This window comes from Macaca mulatta, chromosome 18 (assembly GCF_049350105.2).
Source record: "Macaca mulatta isolate MMU2019108-1 chromosome 18, T2T-MMU8v2.0, whole genome shotgun sequence".
NCBI lineage: Eukaryota > Metazoa > Chordata > Mammalia > Primates > Cercopithecidae > Macaca > Macaca mulatta.
In genome coordinates, this window is record NC_133423.1 from 17,144,865 (window position 1) to 17,150,864 (window position 6,000).

The 6,000-nt window shown below is 40.3% G+C and overlaps 1 protein-coding gene across 1 annotated transcript in view; it reads right to left on the reverse strand.

Annotated features, from left to right (window-relative positions):
- The window catches only part of SERPINB7 (serpin family B member 7), a 54,602-nt gene extending 49,065 nt beyond the window's left edge, over nt 1-5,537 (reverse strand). Inside the window, exon 1 of the mRNA XM_077975025.1 lies at nt 5,419-5,537. The gene's annotated coding sequence lies outside the window, so the exon portion shown is untranslated. The remainder of the gene's footprint in view (nt 1-5,418) is intronic.
- Between the last annotated feature and the right edge of the window lie 463 nt (nt 5,538-6,000).

Consider the following 6,000-nt stretch of genomic DNA (forward strand, 5'->3'; position numbering starts at 1 on the left):
GTGAGGAAGCCTGTGATGAGCTGGGCTTTCTGCCAAAGCAGAGAGTATGACCCTCACAGTGTTCATTCTTCTTGATGAGAGGGTAGAGGGCTAGAAGGAGGTGGGGGCATCGCATGCTGTCACCAAGATTGTCATGAGGATTTCCTTTGTAAGCTTTATAGCAGAGACCCAGATAATATGACCTTCTGGTCACTGGAGGGAGCAGGCCTTAAAGAATTCTTTTCTTATTATAAGAAATATCCCTGAAATATCTTTCTACAATCAACTGCTACCTCTCCAGGGGCCAGATACAGAGGATTTGAGACCAGCTGACAACAGACACATTATTATTTAGAACCAGTTTCTACACATGGGTAGATTTCCCAGTGCTTCAGAGAATCAGAGCTTCTTTAAGAAGAGGGTTCATGAATTTTTGCTTCACTTTATATTACCTGATCTTTTCTAGACAGTAAAAAATTTGGTCACTATAAAATTGAAGTCCTAACAGGCAGAAAGTGAACAAGTATCTGAAGAAATAGATATTTGTTCCATTGCTGTTGGTGGTGTCTGCTTCTGGGCATAGTTGCTTTTGGGATAAGTCATGGTAACAATGCTACTAAATATTTCTGGGGGTTTATATCTTTGAACATTTTAAGATCACGTTGATCATGCCTTTGTTATCTGCTATATAGGCCAAAGTTGGCAATGACAATGATACAGTATGTGTGTTTGTGCATGCATGCATGTACTTTAGAGAGAGAAAGAGGGAGAGAGGGAGAGATAGACAGAGACACAGAGAGGTACAGAGAAGCTAAGCGCCATGAGAATGTGGCAATATGACAGTAACACAAAGTATGAAGAAATGCTTATTAAAATAGAAGGACAACACACCCTTCTGATTCTCCTGATGAAGCTACTTGTACTTGAGAGAGCAGATTAGCGATCCACAGGCAATCAAGAAAGGAACCCTTGGCAAAACCTAGGAAGGTAAAGTAGATTCTGGACCGAAGGGGTGCTCTGCTATTATTTTGTTTAGCGTAGTGCCAGCGCTTACAGTTAAATGAAAGATGAAGCAATGCATTGTAGAAAGTTACAGAAGGTGTTTCATTAGGAACTCCCTAGAGCAGAGAGTGGCCAACTTTTTCCGCAAGAAGCCAAAGAGTAAATATGTTTGGCTTTGTGGGCCATATATCTATCCATCACAACTCAATTTTTCAGTTGTGGCATTAAAGCAGACATAGGAAATATGTAAACAAATAGGCATGGCTGTGTTTCAATAAAATTTTATTTATGAAATCGGGTGTCCAGCCAGTTTGGGACCAAGGGCCAGAGTTTGCTAACCCCTACCCTAAAGTCCTGGGCAAACGACATGGTTAAATCTTGACAGATCTGTAACTGACTTTACAATTTATTGCGCCAGTTAAACCCAGCAACAGATAATAGCAAATTAGCATCTCTCTTGACTTTCACAAGCATTGATATTATTAGTACTATTTTGTTTTTTATTCCCATTTTGCAGCTGAGAATTGAGATTTCAAGCTATTCAATTGCTTTTCCAAGGCTATACATGTTGTAATGGATGAGAGGGGATTTACACACCATTTTTTGACTTTATAAGAATCAGAAAACCTGGAAGCTAAATTTTCATTATGTGGCTGATTGAATTTCCTAGACAAAGGATGTGAAGCTCAGAGTGGGAGAAAATGTTTGCAATCTATCCATCTGACAAAGGTCTAATATCCAGAATCCACAAGGGACTTTAACAAATTTACAAGAAAAAAAAAACAAACAACTCTATTAAAAAGTGGGCAAGCACATGAACAGATACTTCTCAAAAGAAGACATTCATATACTACTAACTCTTAACATGGAATAGAAACTTTCAAAAATCGTGGTAGCAATTGAAATAGGAAAAGGTATAGAATTGACTGAAGGAAGGCTTTTAATTCACTTTATTGCCAACTACAAAGAAATTAGAGTCTTTGTAAGTGTCTTCATTTCTACTCACAGAACAGACACACACACACATGCACACACACACACACACACACACACACACACAAGCTACCCCAAGACCATGGAAACAACTGGCAAAATCCAAAATACAGGACAGAAATATGGGAGGAAAACAAAGTGCCACGCCTTCCCATCCTAGAGATCCTAGATGTTTATTAATGCGCTCTAATCTCACAGAATCTTCTTCTCAAGCTCCTCAAATTATGCCAAGCATGAAGGAGGAAACCTCCACCTATTCTCCACCCTGATCTCTACCAAGATGGAGTGGAGACCTGGGCCCACTCTATTGGATAAGAGTGAATGGCTGTTTGGCTTTAAAAGATCTTTAATAAGAGACCGGTTTGGGCTTATTACTGCATTGCTGTGTCCTCACTTGATCCCTCTGCTGAGTCCTGCACATGAGTCTGGAACTAAACCACTCACAAACTGGTATTCCGTGTTCCATGGACAGAAAGACAAGTTACTCTGTGATGTGCAGGAAAATCCATTCCAGTTTGCCCAAACGTTTCACACACCCACACAGTCTAATGATTTTCTGGTATCTGGTACATGGTAGAGTTTACAATTTGAGATTGAAACAGGTAAAAAATGTGGAAGAAAACATTTCTGGCCTTAGCTTTGTATCTGCTAGGGCATGTTCTTGTTAGTTAACACCTGTGTACGTTGAGGAAAAGCACCTACTTTTAAACCACAAAAGTTCATGTGTAAACACTAAATATATTAAGTATATGAGTGTGTGTGTGTAAACCCTATATATATATATTTATATTATATTGTATTATGTTGTAAGTGATGTGTGTGTGTATATATATATATATTTATATATCAATGAACATTGTTACTATTTGTTTCCACCTTTCTTAACTCACTATAAAGACCTTATATAAGAACTTTATACTTTTTAGTCATGAAATGATTCATTTAATGTCAATAGTTGAATAGAAGTTTTTGTTTTAGAGACAGGGTCTTGCTCTGTCACCCAGGCTGGGGCGCAGTGGCATCATCATAGCTCATTGCTGCCTCAAACTCCTGGGTTCAAGCAATTCTCACACCTCGGCCTTCCAAGTAGCTGGGGCTACAAGTATACACCACCATATCTAGCTATTTTTAAAAATTTTTTGTACAGACAGGGTCTTGCTATGTTGCCCAGGCTGGTCTCCAATTCCTGAGCTCAAGCAATCCTCCCACCTCAGCCTCCCAAAGTGCTGTGGTTACAGGCGTGAGCCACCGAACCTGGCCTAAGTAGGGACTTAAAACTTTCTTCAAATTGCAGATCTGTTAAGCATAGCTTGCTTCACAAATTCATCTTTTTAAATGATACTTTTTCAAGCGAATTTTGCTCAGCTAAACCTCAAACTTCAGTGTCTGGTACTGAAACAAGCTAGTTATGAAACAAGAAGGTCAGTAGAAAGAAACGAAGCTATTCTCATTTTAGTCTTTGACTTTTGTCCCTATCCATGCCTCCTGCAATCCAAAAATTGCTCTTGACTTCTCATAAAGAAAAATTGAAAACAAGGAGCACATGAAATGAAATGAATCCATGAAAAATGTATTTTTCATCCATTTCAGAAGAAATAGAAGAAAAAAAATAAAAAGTAAAGGCCTCTAACTATAGCCTGAAACACCACCTCAACTTAAGATCTCAGTTTAAACATTGCTGGGCACTAGAAAATTGTTAGGACATTTTCCCTGCCTGTCCTTCCAAAGTCCGTGATCTAGAAATACATTTGAAAATCAGGCTACAATGTAGGAACAGTGATGGTGGAAGTATTTGTAAAGTGCTTTGCGGAGGTGGAAGAGTTACAGAAGGCTTGGAATGGAAATGATGCTGAAACTCCATCTGGCAGAGGAAGGAGACAGACTAGCGAGGTCCCCTGGGTAGAGGGTGGGGCTCCAAGGGAGGGACTGATACCTGCGTGTCCTGCCTGCCCCTCTAACTTGAGTCTCTCTCGGGACCACCGTAATGACTCGCGTTACCTCTGACCAGCGTCTTTGCTCCTCTAGGGAACATCCTTAGACTACAGGGCTCATACCTACTAAATGCCTCTTATGATTATCTCTTTACTGATGTTCTCCTCAGCATTACCTATGGCAACAAGACCAAGTTCAGAAAGGAAAACATAATCTGATTAGTTCTCCAAGAACAAAGAAGACAATCTGTTTTCATTTTGTAACAAACCCGAACCCAGCCTTTATTCATTCAACATAATTATTGAATACATATTCCCCTGGAGTGAAATTTATTTCTTCCTAATTCTATCCTCTATCAATCTCTAAACCACATTTCAGACAAATGGTAGACTTTATAACTCCTTAAAAAAATCTTCCAGCATAGATTTATTTAAACTCTGTCAAGAAATCAATGCGATTTTATTTATTAATGTAAGTAAACTACTATGCTTATAAATTAGCATTAAAAACCCTGCCAAAGAGTTTGGATGAAAATCTTCCAGATACAACTATGATTAAATACAAGATGTCCTGCTGTTACCATTTCTGTTCCAACAGCCACAGATTTTAGGATCCTTTCCCTTCCCATGAGCAGCCCACATTCTAGTTTGTCTCTATTGAGGGCAAAAATATTAGCAGAGATGTCAAGGTTGTAAGTCATTGTAGAAGACAGTTGTAAGATGGAGATATTCTAAAGCTCAGCCGTACATGGTTTGGGATTTTTTGGAGAACCTATGATTGTGAACCATTCTCTCAAGTACTAAAAGTGCCTCATATTACTAAAAATTTTTTTGAAACCTCAAACCTCTCAAAAATGTTGCTCAAGTTACCAAATATCATTGATAAAAATAAAAATATAATTGACAAGGAGTGTCCAATACATAGCAGACCTCTTAGGGAATTATCATCATGGTTGTATTGTGATCGACCTGGGAGTTGGCATGTAACTTGTCACCTGGGTTGTGAATCATTTGCTTAATAAAAAAGTAAAACTAGCTTATAAATATCAATTCATTCATTCACATATATTTAATCAGTAGGTCTGTGACACCAGAGATAGAAAGCCCAGACACAGGTAGTAGATATAGTTGGTGTGTGAGCTCTCTTTTATAAGCTTAGGGGTCTATTCAGCAGTCGGTAGGCATTTCTTCTTTCATAAGGTAAGGAATAAAGCTGAACTTTCTCTATTAAATATGTTGGCCAATGTTTTAGATGCTGCCGTCATTTGTCATTCTAATCCCCAAGATTAGTCTACAACAACCATATGGAGAACAGAGATTGACTGTGGTTACCCTGGAAAGGGGTATGTGTCTTCCAGAATCCCAGATGCTAGAGGTAAAGCTGTTGTTTTGACAGCAGGTGAATGCTCAGGGAAGCAGCACCTCAGGCACTAGGGGCTGTCCATCCATCCTAGGGAATCTGAGCATACTCAGAAGCCTAGAATAACCCAGTATAAGTAAGAACGCCACTCACCTCCTCTCACTGCAGTCTGCAGCCTTCACAGCTGGGCTTCAGTTCCTCCTGCTTCCTACCTCCTAAGACTTCTCACTCCTCCCAGCACACCTCTACCAAGGTTCAGGGAGAATTCCCCAGACTTCCCTTTGGCTCAACTCCCAAGGGAGAGGTTGATGACAGCAGCAGCAGTGGTGACAGCACTGAATGAAAAGTCCCTCCTTTATCCCAGACTGCACAAAGAGGAAAAATCATGGAGGGAACATCAGGACGGGTCTCCACGGGGCTTTCCTGTCCAGCTCAGAAAGGCACTTGGCATCCCCCAACTCTGCAGGAAGCACAGAGGAGTGCCCCAGGGTATCGTGTTGCTCACCCTTCCATTGACCAACAAACCAGAGAAGCAAACATTCTAAAGACTTTCCTTTCACATTCCCATTCCAAATGTGTGTGCCTGGACGTAGGGCAAGTTGTAGCCTGGGAGTCAGGAATCAGAGCCAGCAGGTTAGAACCAGGGAAGGACGCAGGAGGGAGCCAGAGCCAGGAGAAGAGACTTTGAACAATCCAATCCTCCACCCAGGACCAAGGTTAGATGCCTAGGTTTTA